Raw genomic sequence first — 15,158 nt, 5'->3', positions numbered from 1 at the left:
CTGCCACGACGACCATTCTTATACAGTTTCCCTCATGGACTCACACACCTGCAGTGGAATTGGTGAGTCATACAGTGTAACTAAGTAGTCAGTTTGCTTAACTAGTGCCAGATTGCTTTCTGGAATGGCTACACAAAGCTATTCTCTCATGAAAATGTTTTATTACCATATGTAGCTTAGCTTAAGGTGGGAGCAGACACCTTAGTATCTTCATGAATTTTATGTGCTTCACTAAGCTGAACTAAATTTCTTTTTTTTTTTTTTTTTTAAATATGGAACGCTTCACGAATTTGCGTGTCATCCTTGTGCAGGGGCCATACTAATCTTCTCTGTATCGTTCCAATTTTAGTATATGTGCTGCCGAAGCGAGCACTAAGCTGAACTAAATTTCTTAAGAAAGTGTCCTATCAGAAGCATCCAAGTTACTCCGTATCTCCAAAGCCACAGCCGTGCTGGGTAATGAAGGCTAAGAGATAGAATCTTATACTAGTATATCCCAACCTAGACGATTGCAACCTGGTAAACTGTCCAAATTCTATTCCAGGCCTCAAAGATGAGGGAGAGGAAGACAGGAAGAAGAAAGTATGATGTATTAGGCCATTTTTGCATTTCTGTAAAGAAATAACTGAGGCTGGGTAATTTTATAAAGAAATTAGCTCATGGTTCTGCAGCATTGCTCCAGCTGAAGGCCTCAGGAACCTTACAATCGTGGTAGAAGGCAAAGGGGGAGCAGGTATCACATGGTGAGAGCAGGTGCAAGAGAGAGAGAGATTTTAAATGAACAGATCTTGTGAGAACTCATTTGCTATCTAGAGGACAGCACCAAGCCATGAGGGATCCACCCTGATAACCCAAATACCTCTTACCAGGCCCCCACCTCCAACATTGGGGATCATATTTCAACATGAGATTTGTTGGGGGACACACATACAAAGTGTACCAAAGAGATAAAGGAAAGATTGGGAAACAGGTGGGGAAAATTACTTCACTTATGTAGGAAGGAGCAATGGGGAATCATGCCCTACCATTCATTCACCAACTCAGCATCTTGTTTTATAGACATGGAAACCAAGACCTAGAGATGAAGCCATGTCTCCGAGGGTTATATGGGGAGTGTAAGACTGCTAGGCTAGTCTGCTGGCTTCCAAGTGAGGTCTGGGATATGGGGAAGGTTACAGGGAGACATACGCAAAGAGTAGAGAGAGATGTACATTGGCTGATGGCTGAAGACTACAGCAAGTTAAGACTGAATCTTGGACAATGTTAATATTTAAAAGAGATGAAAATGTGAAGCAGGATCAGATCAGTCTACTGTCCCCTCATGGAGACTGTGTATCTTTTAAACACTTTATAAGCAGCTAACTCAGTCTTCACTACAACTCGTACAAAGAAGGGATTATCATTCATTTTTTTACAGATGTGGGAACAGAGACTCAAGAATTTTCAAGTAATTTCCTCAATGTCTTGTAGTTACGAAGCGTTAGACTGCAATTCATATTCAGGTTTTCGATGCCAGAATCTTTGCTCTTAACACACACGCGCACACACACACTCAGAGAGAGAAAGAGAGATTGATTCAAGGAGGATGTGGTTAATAGAGTCAAATGCTGAAGAGAGGTCAAGAAGAGTGAGGAGAGGAAATGGTTTCAGAAATTGTGGTCTTACATGGAGAAAGTCCTTCACCAACGTCCTTAGGCCGCTGAGTGGACGGTTAGGAGCTCATATCCACTGATTTGGGGAGCCTCTAAGACAAGTAGAATACTGGGACCACAGACAAGTGAAAATACATGGTTGGATCTTGAAACCTTAAATTAGATGCAATTTCAAACGAATATTGCTGGCTTAATCATCAACTTAAAGAAACCATAAGTGACCAGACTGACAATAGCTTTTGTCCAAGTCCAGGCAATGAAATGGAGAACATTGAAATGGTATTGATGATGCAGGTGCTATAAAGGAGACTGTAGAAAGACCGTTAAAGCATTGTTCTCACATGCCTGTGTCAGCAGAAAGCAAAGGGGGTGTCAAGGAACATTTTTTTTTAGTTTGTCTAACCTGAAGGTTCACTGAAAAATTCATGTGTTTGGTAGTAGGGAGCAATTAATGATCAATGAGCGTTTCCACCTGTGTTCTGTTCATTGGAAAAGGGTGTTTCAATTTGGGCATCATAAATAGCAGTCTTTTTTTTCATACAGCATTTTAATGAGTAGAACATAAATAAATTCATTGCTTCCAAAAACAATACAGAGATTGAAGTGGCAGAGCACCAGGCAAGTTGCCTTTTGGGTTTTAAAAAACCCGATGTTTCATGACTATTGCAAGACCACGGCAGGGTTTGCAGGACAGGCTCTTTATTGAAGCCAGGTGTAAGCTGTCTGCTCTTCCTGGTGGGGAGGCTGTTTGGGTTGAGTATTTCCTGTGGTGGCTGCGCATTCTGGCCCAAGTCCCTGGTGCCACTAGTCTTCCCCACTACTCCCACAATCTCTTCTTGCCTTTTCTCCCTTTCTCCCCGCCTTCCCCGCTTACTCTTTCCCTCCCTTCCCAAGTCTACTTTCTTGAGGCAGTTCCATTCACACACTCTACCCAAAATGTTTAAAAAATTATTCATAATTCCACAATTCACCTCGTGTTATTGGACCCATGGCATGTTATTTATGTTCAGCGTGGCTACAGTAGAACTTGGACCCTGGAGTGATGGCATCTGGAGTGTTTCTGTTCACCCTTAGCTGAGAAGAAGCAGTGTTTGTAATTTTTGTCTGAGAATTCCTTCTTCTGTAAAATGGGACACCAGTTCCTGCCTTACCACAAGCTTGTAAGGAGAAAATTAAATGTGATGTATGAAAACCCCTAGGTCAGTGCCTGGCACATGGAAGGTGCTTGGTAAATATTGGCTACTGTGAACATAAACATAAGATGGCTGATTCCCTCTGCCCCTCCAAAACAAAAGAAGGTGCGTCCCTTCCTTAAAAGAAAAAAGTGAGAAAATCCTGAAACTAGGGGCAGAGAAATCAGAGAACTCAGAGCTCAAATATCTGTTATTGAAGCCAGCTGCTATGAATTGAAATTATGGGAATTGGGAACTCTTGATTTTTTGGTAACAGCTTTAAGATATCATTGACATATGAAGGTTGTATATATTTAAGGCATACAACTTGATGTTTTGATATGTGTATACATTGTGAAATGATCACTGCTTTCCACATAATTAACATATATATTGCCTCTACAAAGTTATGCTTTTTTTTTTTTTTTTTTTTTTTTTTTTTTTGCTCTGTCGCCCAGGCTGGAATGCAGTGGTGCAATCGTAGCTCACTCTAACCTCGAACTCCTGGGCTCAAGCAGTTTTCCCACCTTAGCGTCCTGAGTAGCTGGGACTACAAGTGCGTGCCACCTTGACTGGCTAAGTGTGTATGTGTGTGTGTGTGTGTGTGTGTGTGTGTGTATGTGGAGATAGGGTCTTGCCCTGTTGCCCAGGGTAGTCTCAAACTCCTGGCTTCAAATAATCCTCCCACCTCGGCCTCCCAAAGTACTGGGACTACAGGTATGAGCCACTGTGCCTGGGCTGTAGTTACCATTTTTATACTTCATGACCAACATCGCCCCATTCCACCTTCCCCCAAACCCTTGGCAACCACCATTCTACTATGAATTTGATTATTTTAAGTTCCACATGTAAGTGAAATTGTTCAGTATTTCTCTTTCTATGTCTCAGCATAATGACCTCCAGCTCCATCCATATTGTTACAAATAACAGGATTTTATTTATTTTAAAAGGCCGAATAATATTCCATTGTGTATATGTCTATTACGAGAATTTCGAAGAAGTCTCAAGAGTAGTCAAGGAGAATCCTGGCTACAAGAAGATGATGTTTAATTATGGGCATTAAATTGTCTAATTAATAACCAAGGTCATCTGGAGAAAATCTGTAGGTACATGGGATCAGGTTTTTGGGATTCAATCTGACACAAGACCCATTAATTGATGAGGCCAAAGCTCCCCAGTGACCTCCATATTGTCAAATCCACTATATGCTTCTTGGTTCTTGCTTTAACTTGACTTCTAGAATTAACTGATGTTGGTGACCCTCTACCCCCTTAAATCAGTGACTGATATGACAAAATTCTCTTTTGATCTTATCTGTTTTAGGGGTTCTTAGTTGAATCCTCTTCTATATGGCTTTTAAGAGCTGGTGTTGCCAAGGATTTGGGCCTTAGTCCTGTCCCATCTGTGTGGGCAATTTGATCAGTATCTTCACTTTTTTTTTTTGAGTTGGAGTCTCTCTCTGTCACCAGGCTGGAGTGCAGTGGCGCGATCAAGGCTCACTGCAACCTCTGCCTCCTGGATTCATGCGATTCTCCTGCCTCAGCCTCCCAGGTAACTGGGACTACAGGCACCCACCCCCATGCCTGGTCAGTTTTTGTGTTTTTAGTAGAGACGGGGTTTCACCATGTTGTCCCGGATGGTCTCGAACTCCTGACCTCAAGTGATCTGCCCACCTTGGCCTCCCAAAGTGTTGGGATTACAGGTGTGAGTCCCCCACCTGGCCGGTATCTTCACATTTAACCACCACCCATCTGTAGATGTTATCCAGCATAAAACTCTGCTGTCTTTGTAAGGAGGCTCTTTGAACTTAGCTCAATCCAGTTGGCTGGTATGTCCATCAGTTCTTCCTGCTGTATGTCCTTTCAGCCCCTCCTCTTCTCTCCAGCCCCATCCCAGAGCTGCCTTAGGTAAGGTCTTCCTCATCTCATGTGTGGCAGAGCCAAGTATCCGTGTCTGAAACCCTGGCATCTACTTCGACTCCCTCTACTGCTTTGCCAGCAACGTGCACTTTCTAAAATACATGAGCTTTTAAAAAAATTCAACCTGATAGATTGTCCTCTAATACATGAATTTAATATGTTGATATTGTGATTATCACCATATTTGGACTTATTGTTAACATCTTAAAAATGCATACATTTTAATTTCTTCCCAACTCTTTTTTCTCTCCATTGCTTTGGAAACTATACATTTAACTTTTTGGTAGATTATATCTTTACCATACATGAATTTTCTAATAACATCTAAAATTATTCATTCACTCTCCTTCCTCTATCTTCCTTATTTTTGTCACCTAGAATTTAAAAGAGTTATTTTTGACAGTAGTTAAATTATCCATATAATTTACCTGTTTCTTTGCTCACCATTTTAAATAAATTTGTACTCCTTCTTTGTGATCCTTTTTCCTCTTGAGAAACTATTTTTCAGTTAGTGAGTGTCCATAGGTGTTAAAAGTTCTTAGACTTCATATGTCTAAAAATATCTACCTCACCTTTTTCTTAAATGATAGTTCAAATAGGTAAAGAATAATTATTTTTCCTTAAGTTTTGATCACATCACTCTTCTGTCTTCTGATATTTATTGTTAATGATGGGAAGTCTGTTGCTGGTCTTATTGCTACTCTTGTGGATTGTCTTTTTCCCTGTTAGATTTAAAATTTTTTCTCTATAGCAATGTTCTGTGGTTTCATTACAATGCGTCTAGTTAGGAGTAGATACATTTGGTGCCCAGTGTTCACTATAAATCTGTGATTTTTTTCAATACTGGAAAATTATGAACTGTTAGTTCCTTCTATATATTTTTTCTTTGCCAATTCTTCTATTCTTTCATTTTGGGGCTGCTGTCAGCCTTCTGTTGGAGTTCCTTAGTCTGTCCTCTGGGCTTCTGATGACCTTTTTCATGTCTTCCTTTTTATCTCCTGTGCTGTCTTCTGGGCAGTCTATGAGCTTTCAATTTCAATGATGGTTTATTTTATTTTCAGGACTAGTAGTTGGTTGCTTTTCAGAACCATATATTCTTTATTCATATCTGCTTTTTTTGTTTGTTTCTCATAGATGTAATTACTTTATCTCTTTGAGGGTTTTAAGCATGCTTCTTTTAACTAATTTTGAGATTGCTCAGGTGTTTCTATTTGGAAGGAGTAAATGTTGCTGGTCTTTGAGATTGTTGTCTAACTTTCTTCCTGTTAAATTTTCTTTAAAATTTAGGTTTGTGTGCTCTCCCTGTAGCTCTGGGTTATTTTCCTCCCCAGTTAGTGGTTTTGACATTGCCTCTCTCTGGTTCCCAGGAACTCTGTTCTGGATCCAGGTTGAATGTTGGTGGATGGGCTCTTACTTCATGTATTGGGGATACATATATGCAGCCTCTCAGCTGGTGGGGGGCTTCCCCTAGGATGGGGCTTCAGGACTGTGCCTGCTTCCTGCCAGTCCACTGGCCTATAGAAAGGCCAGTGTTCTAGCTTTTCCACCTCCTTTTACAAAGAAGGAAGCTCAGCACCATGCCTGGCTTCAGGTGGTGATCCTGACTTGGGTCCTCTGCCATATCTGGAAGGTTTTCTCGCTGTTACCCAAAAAGAATCAGACTTTGGTCATTTTTGCCTTTTTGACCAAGAGACCAAGAGGCCCATGGTTTTGACAGTTTATTACTCTTTCTTTTTCATGGAAGTATTTGTCTGATTTTTCAGTGTGATTTTATTTTTATTGCAAAAAAAAAATATGTTTTACATATTATTGCTGTGTTTGGAGTAGAGATGGGGGGCCCACAACTTGAGCCCACAATGCCATCTTGCCAGGGAATATCTCTCCCCATTAATCTTTGTGTTCCCATGCTTGTCACATAGCAGGAGCTTGATGAATTTTGGTGGTTTGCTGTTACTGAGACATAGGCCTATTGGAGGCACAGAGGCCTGATGGTGAGAAAACCCCAGTTACCACAAAGTCAGGGAAGGCTCTGCCTGAGGCCCTCTTCTGTGACTTGGAGGCCTATCTCAGAAAGCTCTACTTCCTGGAAAGACTATCAGGGTGTTAAAGTGTCCTTGCTACTAGAGAGAGGACTTAGCCTTTTAGTGCAGAAAAGCATCCTCATCCACTTATGAGCCGTTCATGTAGTATTTAAAGGAAGTGTTGTCATTTGAGCTGATTTGTGGCCCATCAGAAGATTCAATATCCCCTAATTTGGATTCTTGGGCCAGTGGGTCAGTGTTTCTCTGCAGCAGGCTGCCTCAGTGGTAGAGACAGGAGCTGCATTGATTGTTGACAGGACACCAACCTGTGTGAAAAGCAGGTCTCACATAATCTGTCCAGACGATAATCTGCTTTAGGATCGACAGATGCCCTCTACAGAGAAAATAAGTCAGTAATGTGTTCTCAACAGGAAACTTTGTCAGTGGGTTGTTAGAAGTAAAGGGTGTGATTACAATCTAACTTCAGTGTCACTTTGACTCTTCCGTGTGTTTTTCTCATTTATCTCATGAGTCATAAAAACATTTTGATGATTGCAGTAAAGCCTATGGCTATTTAGCTCTACCACACTGGAAACGCTTTATCCAGTAATAGAAAGAGAGTGACACATTGTTATGTTCCAGAGATCCAGCCTCTGCTCTTTGTCTTTTATTGGAAACTTGTGAGATTTGGAAGACTGTTCCCTGGATGCATTTGGCATTCCAGTTTGCTGAGAGTTTCTACAGTTCTGGTTCACTGCTGGCTCAGGGTGGTGTGGGAGACATTGGGTGTTTTTGCCTGTCCGGCATCCATTTCCATTCTTCTAGGAACTGGATGTTTCTGTCTGGTGGAGAACGTATTCCACAACAGGAGCCAGACCCACCCTGCCACAGAGGAGGCCACGTGACCCAGGAGTGGTTTAGATATGGGCACATGACCCAAGCAGAGGCTTCCCAGGACCTTTCTGTTGGAACTGTTGGAAACTACTTTCATTCCACTGGAGTTCTGCGTTGGCAACCACCTTCCCACCTTTTGGAGAGCACCTGTCCAGCGGGTGCAGACAGAGGCACGTGTATGATGACATTGTCTGAGACCTTACGTCAGCCTTGCCCGAGGTCAAATGCATTCCAGTGAATAAACTCGGATTTCTTTCTTGGTTTAAGCTAATTTGAGTTGAATATCTGTCACTGAAGACTGAAAGTGTCCTGACCCTTATGTGTAGGAGTTAGGAGAAATCATTTAACAGAATTGTTAATGATTTGAGAGCATGCTCTATGTACCTCTTTACTTACTTCAAGCCCAGACTACTTATGATGCATGCCTGGCCCTTAGGCACCCCCAGGGTAGCTATTTATGTTGGGCAATAATTGAATTTTTGGGTGTCTAAGATTTGAGTTTCTTTGATCAAGTAGTTTTGGAGGAGCCAAATAGTCAAGACTGGGGAAAGGAGAGGAGGAAGAAGACCATGAAGTAGGGCACCTACTGATCCCAGGAGCCATCCAGGAACTGCAACTATTGTGTGCCTAAATGCAGGAAGGGCCAGCGACTGAGGAGGTGCCTTCTGGATGCCTGCCACGTTTCCTGCTCATTCACCCAAGCCTGCTGAAATATCAGTTCACCCAGAGAGTCAATGTACTTTTTCCAAAGTGACACCAATAGAGAACGCAAGTATCCCAATTTCCAGGCAAATGCTCTATTTATCAGATCACACTTCCTTCCTGCCTTGAGAACAAAATAACCTAGCAGTCAGAAAGCACAACTGGGCTCAAGATTCTACAAACAACAGGAGAACATATCCTGTAGATAAACAGCACAGTGTGCATAGTCTGTGTAGCTGGGAGCTCCTGTAGAACAGGTGGGCTTTCAGAAGTTCAAGAGAAGGAAGACAGGACAGAGAACCTCTGAGCTTGCCTCTTACCACCAAAAGTTGTAGAGGTTCTGACTCAGGGCACACAGGTGCAGTAAGACTGTGTGGGGCAGGAGGAACAGCAGGAGGAGAAGACATAGAAATCAGTAGAAGGCAAGGCTGAATGCGGGGACTGATTGCTGATTAGAATCTTGCTCTTCTCTTCTATGAGTTGTGTTCCAAGGGGACCCCTAAGTCTGAATATGGATTGGAATAGAAACCTTGAAACTGTCATTGAGGAGCACAGCATGGCAGTGTTGGGGTGGGGGTTGCCAGGTGGATGGGATGGGGGAGAGGAAGTGGTTTTGTGGGAGAACAAAAGAGAAGCAAGTGAAGATGGTTTCTTCACTAGTAACTGCCCTCAAGGCGGGTAAGCGAGGCATGGAATGCTGGGCTTCTAGAAAGATCCTGGACCTTAGGCCCTGATCCAGGTGGAGCCCAGAGGGCTGAGATCAGAGGAAACCTGCTGAGAAAGTGTGGGATTTCTTACCACAAGGCAGTCTCACTGCCCTGACCAGAACTGGCCACGATTGACATTTAGACAGAAAAGAGCACGCAGAGAACACTGAGGAGCGTGGCCCACCCACGCTGTGTAGGAGGCAGACAGACACCTTTTGTCTGTGAGGCCGGTGCACTCTGTGTGTCTTCCTCTAGTCTACAATCAATTCCCTCAACCATCGCTGGCTTTTAATCCAAAAACTCATCTGTGGGAGATTGGTTCAGCGCCTACGTGCTGCCTGTCAGCTCAGGGCCAGGGCAAAGCCAAGCAGGGCACAGGCGTGGCTTCTGCTCCCACCTTTCTGGCTCCTCCATGCCCTTTAATTCGCTGCATGAGTTTCCCCTTTTTAAGAGCCTAATGACTGAGGTGTGTGCACAGCTTGTGTTCCTGACCAAGGAAAAACTCTATGTTCTGTCTGTGGCACGTCAGCATCCTCCCCCGTCTCCTGTTGCCAGCCTCTGCCCTGCCCAGTGCAGTTCAGCTGACTGGCCGGCGCCGACAGGAAGCCTTCTAGTTGCCCCCGGCTGATCAAGGTCTTCCCTCCACACCCCAGCCCTGCTCCCAAATGGGGAGAGCTTTTGGAGACCCTCAAAATAATTATTCACTCCATTAATTAGATGTGTAAAAAGCGTGGGGAATATTACTCTAGGAACAAGTTGGAGACCCTTGTGGTGTCAGAGAAAGGACTAAATGGACGACAAACCCACATTATAAATTATTTATTTCATCCATTTAGTCTGAACAATAGATATGTCCATGTGGAAACCAGAGCTCAAAAATCAGAATCTAAGGGCTGACCACCATAGCCCACAAGTACCCTCTACATCGCTGACCCCCTAGTATGTCATTAAAATAATTAAAAATAAAGAGGCTGGGTGCAACGGCTCATGCCTGTAGTCCTAGCAGTTTGAGAGGCCAAGGCCAGAGGATGACTTCAGGTCAGGAGTTCAAGACCAGCCTGGTCAACATAGTGAGACTCACTCCCTATGATTTTTTTTTTAAAGACAAGAAAATAAAGAAAGAAAAGCCAGTTGATTCAGGTGCTCTAACGGGATCTGTAGACTTGTTCTTTAAACCCACGTTTATGTTAAACAGGAGCTTCCAGCTCTAGATTCTTGGGCACAGGCTGATGTGAGTTCATTGTGGATTCCTGTGAAGTGTGTTACTGCAGGTGACCGAAACTGGACTTGGGCTGAGGTATGAGGACTCTCCCGGAGATACGAGTGCTTTACTAGCTGCTTTGTTTTGTGTCAGGAGAAAGCTTGGCCCCTCCTCCTCTATATTGTAGCCTCTCTCAGAACTGTTGTGTCTTGTCATCAGCGCTTTCTGGGTGGTGCCATCTCCTGCGTGGCCTTGCCATGAAGAGACTTCATTTTGGATACCTGGGGCCGACGCTGCCACAACCGCAGGCGTCCTTTGCTGAGTGCTAGTTGTGGCGAGGAGCCGAGGCCGGCTGACATGAGTGTGCCAGTGCTCCAGGATTATGCTGGTTGACCAAACTGGTCAGCTGAAAAATTCCTTAAAATACCCCAGGGGCCTGTTTTTATTTTATATTGTTTCTGAAAGGATAAATATTCAAAAACATGGATGCCAGAAAAGAGAGCTCTGTGACTTTTATGAAATTGGTCATGCTGCAAGTTTAACAAAAAACTTAGTTAAAAGACTAGAAATTATGGTTACAAAATATCTTTGCTAATAGTTTACTGTCTGGCTTGGGTGAGTTTAACTTTAAGGTGTGGTAGCTCTGGAAATTTATTGTGAGTCACACATAATAACCGGCTACACCATCAGGCATCAGCCCACACACAATTTTCCAGCCCTGAACTTTGAGTGTTTCATACAAAATGAAAATAATGCAGTTTTATGTTTTATTCTAGGGATGAGGTGGTTGGCACCATTTTAGGCTTTTGCTGAAGACTTATGAATTTGATGTTTCCTACCAAATTAAAACATATTGAGGAAGTACTTAGTTTCTAGTTGACAAACTTAAATCTCCTTTAAGGGAAGACCATGCCAAAAAACCATGGTATATTGTCTGTATGTTGATTTCCTTCTTTGTGGGTTACTTGTTTGACCTGGACCATCGGTTCTAAAAATGGCCAACTCAGCTCTTGAAATCATAATTACACATTTGAAGGAAGCCGAAACCAGCATACACAGATGGTTATCTGCCTGCATGCTTTCTTTTTCTTGCCTTCTGTTCTCTTTCTGAGATTGGAAAACCATTGATATACTTTCTCTTGTACTGAATCAAAGATGCCATCATGCAGGAGATGGTCAGTAGATGTTCTTTCTCTATATGCTGGGATTGGTCTTGAGTTTTAATAGTTATTAAATGCAACTATGCTGGGCCCTTGGAAAACCAACTTTTATTATGTAAATTCATGAGAGACAATTATTTTCCTGAAAGCCTGTCTCTGGAATGTCTCTCTATTCTGAAAAGCTCTTTCTCCATCTGGGATATTTTCTCGTCTCATCAAAATCCTCCTTAACCTCTGTGGTTCTGCTAAAATATCTCCTTCCTTGACTTTCTTTCTTCCCCTTGTCCTTTCTTCTTTGAGATTCCCTTGGCAGTTGTCATGTATATCCATGCTGGATGCTTGGTCATTGTTTTTTAATGTGTTCTCTTGCATGTGTTCATATCGTCTTAACTAGTCTGTAAGTTCAGCAAAGGAAAAAAAATGCTTTGCTCATTTTTATAAATGTCGCTGTCTAATACATGATAGGCACCCTGGAAATGATTCGTTAATGCAGTTTGTGTGTTCATTAACTTTCATGTAGGGCAAACCATGTCCGAGACCCTCTGTTAGGCATTTTCACCTCCACTGTCTAATCGAATCTTCCTAGGGACTCTAGGAGATAGGCATTATTGTAATTTTTAGGTGACAGAACTAAGCCACGAAGAGCTTCCCTGATGTCCCCACGCCAGGAAATGGCAGAGCCAAATTCAGTATAATTCCCAATCTAATACTTCCTTTGCAATGCCATCTTCACATTAAGAATTATCAAGAAGGCTAGGAGGCAGGGATGCTTGCTTTTACAGGTAGGAAAGCCTGCTTAGGAAGTCAGCTCCTCAGGAGCTCTGGGACCTATTGGAGGTGTCCTTAGGGAATGACTATGCGAGCTGCTGGCAAACTCCCACAGCCATGTTGGGGGCTAGAGACACTTAAGAGTGTCTCTAAACTCTGCTCAGTTCTTCTGACTATAGCCTTGTTATGCTCACTGATATCCAGGGTCCTTATGACCATAGGCTAGGAGAGTGCCTCTGAAAGCTCTTTTATTTTCCCTGGCATGGGATTCTTCCCCATGATGCACTTGTGTCCTGTGCATTGTTACGCTGTAAGCTTTCTTCTAGACAGAGCTTGTTGCAGGCAGAAAGGACAAAGAACACCTGGCCCTGAGGATAGGAAGACAGCTCTGCAGACACTGAACAGGGCTTTGAAATCCCTTGAGTCCATGGTGGGTGAGGAGTCTTGCTGCAAATATGCATGTCTGTGCACACAGAGCAACACTAAACCCATGCAGCTGGGCTGCTGTGCCGTCAACCGAAGCAGTATAGTTTAACAGTCTTGCCTGGATGGGAATCCACATGACTGTACATAAGGAGAAATGTTGGTACCTAGCAAAGAAGCATTGTGACAAAAGAGAAAACTTGGCTAACATATTCTAGTGGTTTTAGATAATTTCCCTTTGTTGGTCAATAAACCAGCCTTTGGGGCAGGGGATGTGAAAAATTTCACCCATACACAGCAGAGTTTCTCAGTGTCAAATGTCTGTCACAAATTTTGCTTGCGGTCATCTCTAAAGCCTACAATTTAAAAAAAAAAAAAAAAAAACAGCAATTATCTCAACCAAAGTGCTATTGAGTGCACTTCCCAGTGGCTGATCCTCAGACTCCTTTCCCAACAATATTTTCCTCGTGCAAAAAGCCCAAAGGAGCGTGTGCGTGGTTCTGAAGCCGAGAAGTCAACTCCGCGGAAAATTTGCATGCTGTAATTGAGTTGCCAGGAATATTCGAAACATAATTCTTCAGGCTTGTAATGATTGTGATTCCCTGCAGCCTTCCAGGCTGGCAGTGGAAATGGCAGCTGGACTCCTCCGGGCTCTTGTAACCTGGTTGTAAGGTTGGGCCTACGCCATCCAGTTCTGATCCACTTGTTTTCAGGAGGTTGTAGCTGGTCAGCCCTTAGCCTTCCCCTTCTTTAAACTCCTCCAGTGTATTATGCATTTACAACTCCTTTGAACATGGGATCATGTGGTTGCCAAGTGTGCTGGATTGAAATATTTAGTGTAGAGGCATCTTGTGACTACACGGTAAGTTCTTGGAGGACAAGAACCTTCTCATACTTCTTTAGGCAAGCACTTAATAGATGCTGAGTACTTTTGAATGAATGAACAGAGATGGATTTTGCATTTCTTTGAAATATTTTGAGTGCCTGTTTGTGATGTGGCCCAGTGGACATGCATAACATAAAGGTGTGATTGGGATGAAGTTGAAGAAGGAACCAGTGTAGAACCCTTGTGGATAATTTTCAAGAAAATTAGTTGGTCAATCATTCCTCGTTGACAGATTGAACTTAATATGGGAATCATTTAATTGATATTACATCTTTGAGCATTAGGACAGACAAGGAGCAGAGGCTCTTGTCTTTGCCCTAATGCTCAAAGATGCAATATGAGGATTTGTTTGTGACTGTGTGTGTGTGTGCGCGTGTGTATATGTGTGGAAGTCTACATTGGATCTTGTCACTGCATTGCAGTGAAGCAGCACACAGTTGATTCCTAACTTGGAGGAAGCTTCCATCACTTCATCATTCCATTATCTTGGGGTACTTTCTTGTATATTGGGGCATCCTTTTCTCTGATTCTATTTTTGAACCCTAAAATACTTCCCTAGTGAAATATTTGACTATCCAAAATTCAAGTATGCTCAGACAGTAAATCTTGAGATGTAGAAATGAAGAAGGGTTGGGGAACTGTTTCTTGGTATAATTTAGACTAAAGGCAGGTATAAACTTTGTTTTGGAGATTTTGGACTGACTGTCTCCTTGGTCCTGAATCCCAGGGCCAATCAGAGGCAAAACTGAAAAACTAAAATTTACCTCTGAAAGTTTCTCACCTCCCTTTCCATCTCCTGGCTGCTTTTCCCCATGGTGATAGTCTCTCCAAACAGGTGGCTCATTGCACAGATGACTTTCTTCCACAGCCTCCTGTCAAAATCTGTGTCCAAGCTGCTACAACTTTGGACACTTGAGATTACACAAGCTCAGCTAGAGCCACTGGTGAGGCGTAGCTTTAACAATAGGAAGTGCTCTTCCAGAGCACACTGCGGAAGTGCATGTTGATTAAAGAGGTGGCAGCCCTAGGGTTTTCTTCATTGGTTGGATCACATTTGTTTAGTTCTGAGGAGCACCCTTTAAGAGGGACGTTGGTCAATGAGGGCATGTCTGGTTGAGGGTGGGACAACTAGGCTGATGAAATATGAAGACAGTCTTCTAGGAGTAATGATGGAAGAATTTACCCTTTGAAGCCTGACAGAAGAGGCCAGGATGGTCATAGAGGCTGAAGGTTAGGAGGTAAAGGTAATCCAGTTTAAATACCCTTTCTGGTGTTTGATTTTAAGTTTTACACCTTTCTGCCAGATGATCAACTGACTTGGTCTGAATACCTCTTAGGCAGAAAACTCACTATCCAGAACTCCAGAATATGGCAGCTACCTTTAAATATTTCACATGGAATGGTGTAAAACCTCCAGAAGGCAGAATATTTGCCAGTGGGAAGGAATAAGAAAAAGTCATTCTTCTGGTTCAGAGTCCAATGGACTCTGTCTTCTGCAGTATACATACATATTTTTTAAAATTTATATTTATATATACATAGGTATTTTGAAAGACAGAACATTCAGAATTAGTTTCTGGCATCGTGTTCTATCTTTCAGGATGCGTGATGTGCGTCTTCTTTCAGCCTGGAGTGAAGAGCATGATGACAAAT

General features: G+C 42.7%; 1 non-coding gene across 1 annotated transcript; it reads right to left on the bottom strand.

Moving 5' to 3' along the window:
* Nucleotides 1-266: 266 nt before the first annotated feature.
* Nucleotides 267-373, bottom strand: LOC117098606. The gene has a single exon (XR_004443490.1). It is a non-coding gene; the product is annotated as a U6 spliceosomal RNA (small nuclear RNA).
* Nucleotides 374-15,158: the final 14,785 nt, after the last annotated feature.

The sequence above is a fragment of the Trachypithecus francoisi genome, unplaced genomic scaffold (genome assembly GCF_009764315.1).
Source record: "Trachypithecus francoisi isolate TF-2019V2 unplaced genomic scaffold, Tfra_2.0 Contig01461, whole genome shotgun sequence".
Taxonomy (NCBI): Eukaryota; Metazoa; Chordata; class Mammalia; order Primates; family Cercopithecidae; genus Trachypithecus; species Trachypithecus francoisi.
The sequence above is the reverse complement of the archived record's forward strand: the minus strand, read 5'-3'. Positions and strand labels throughout refer to the sequence as shown.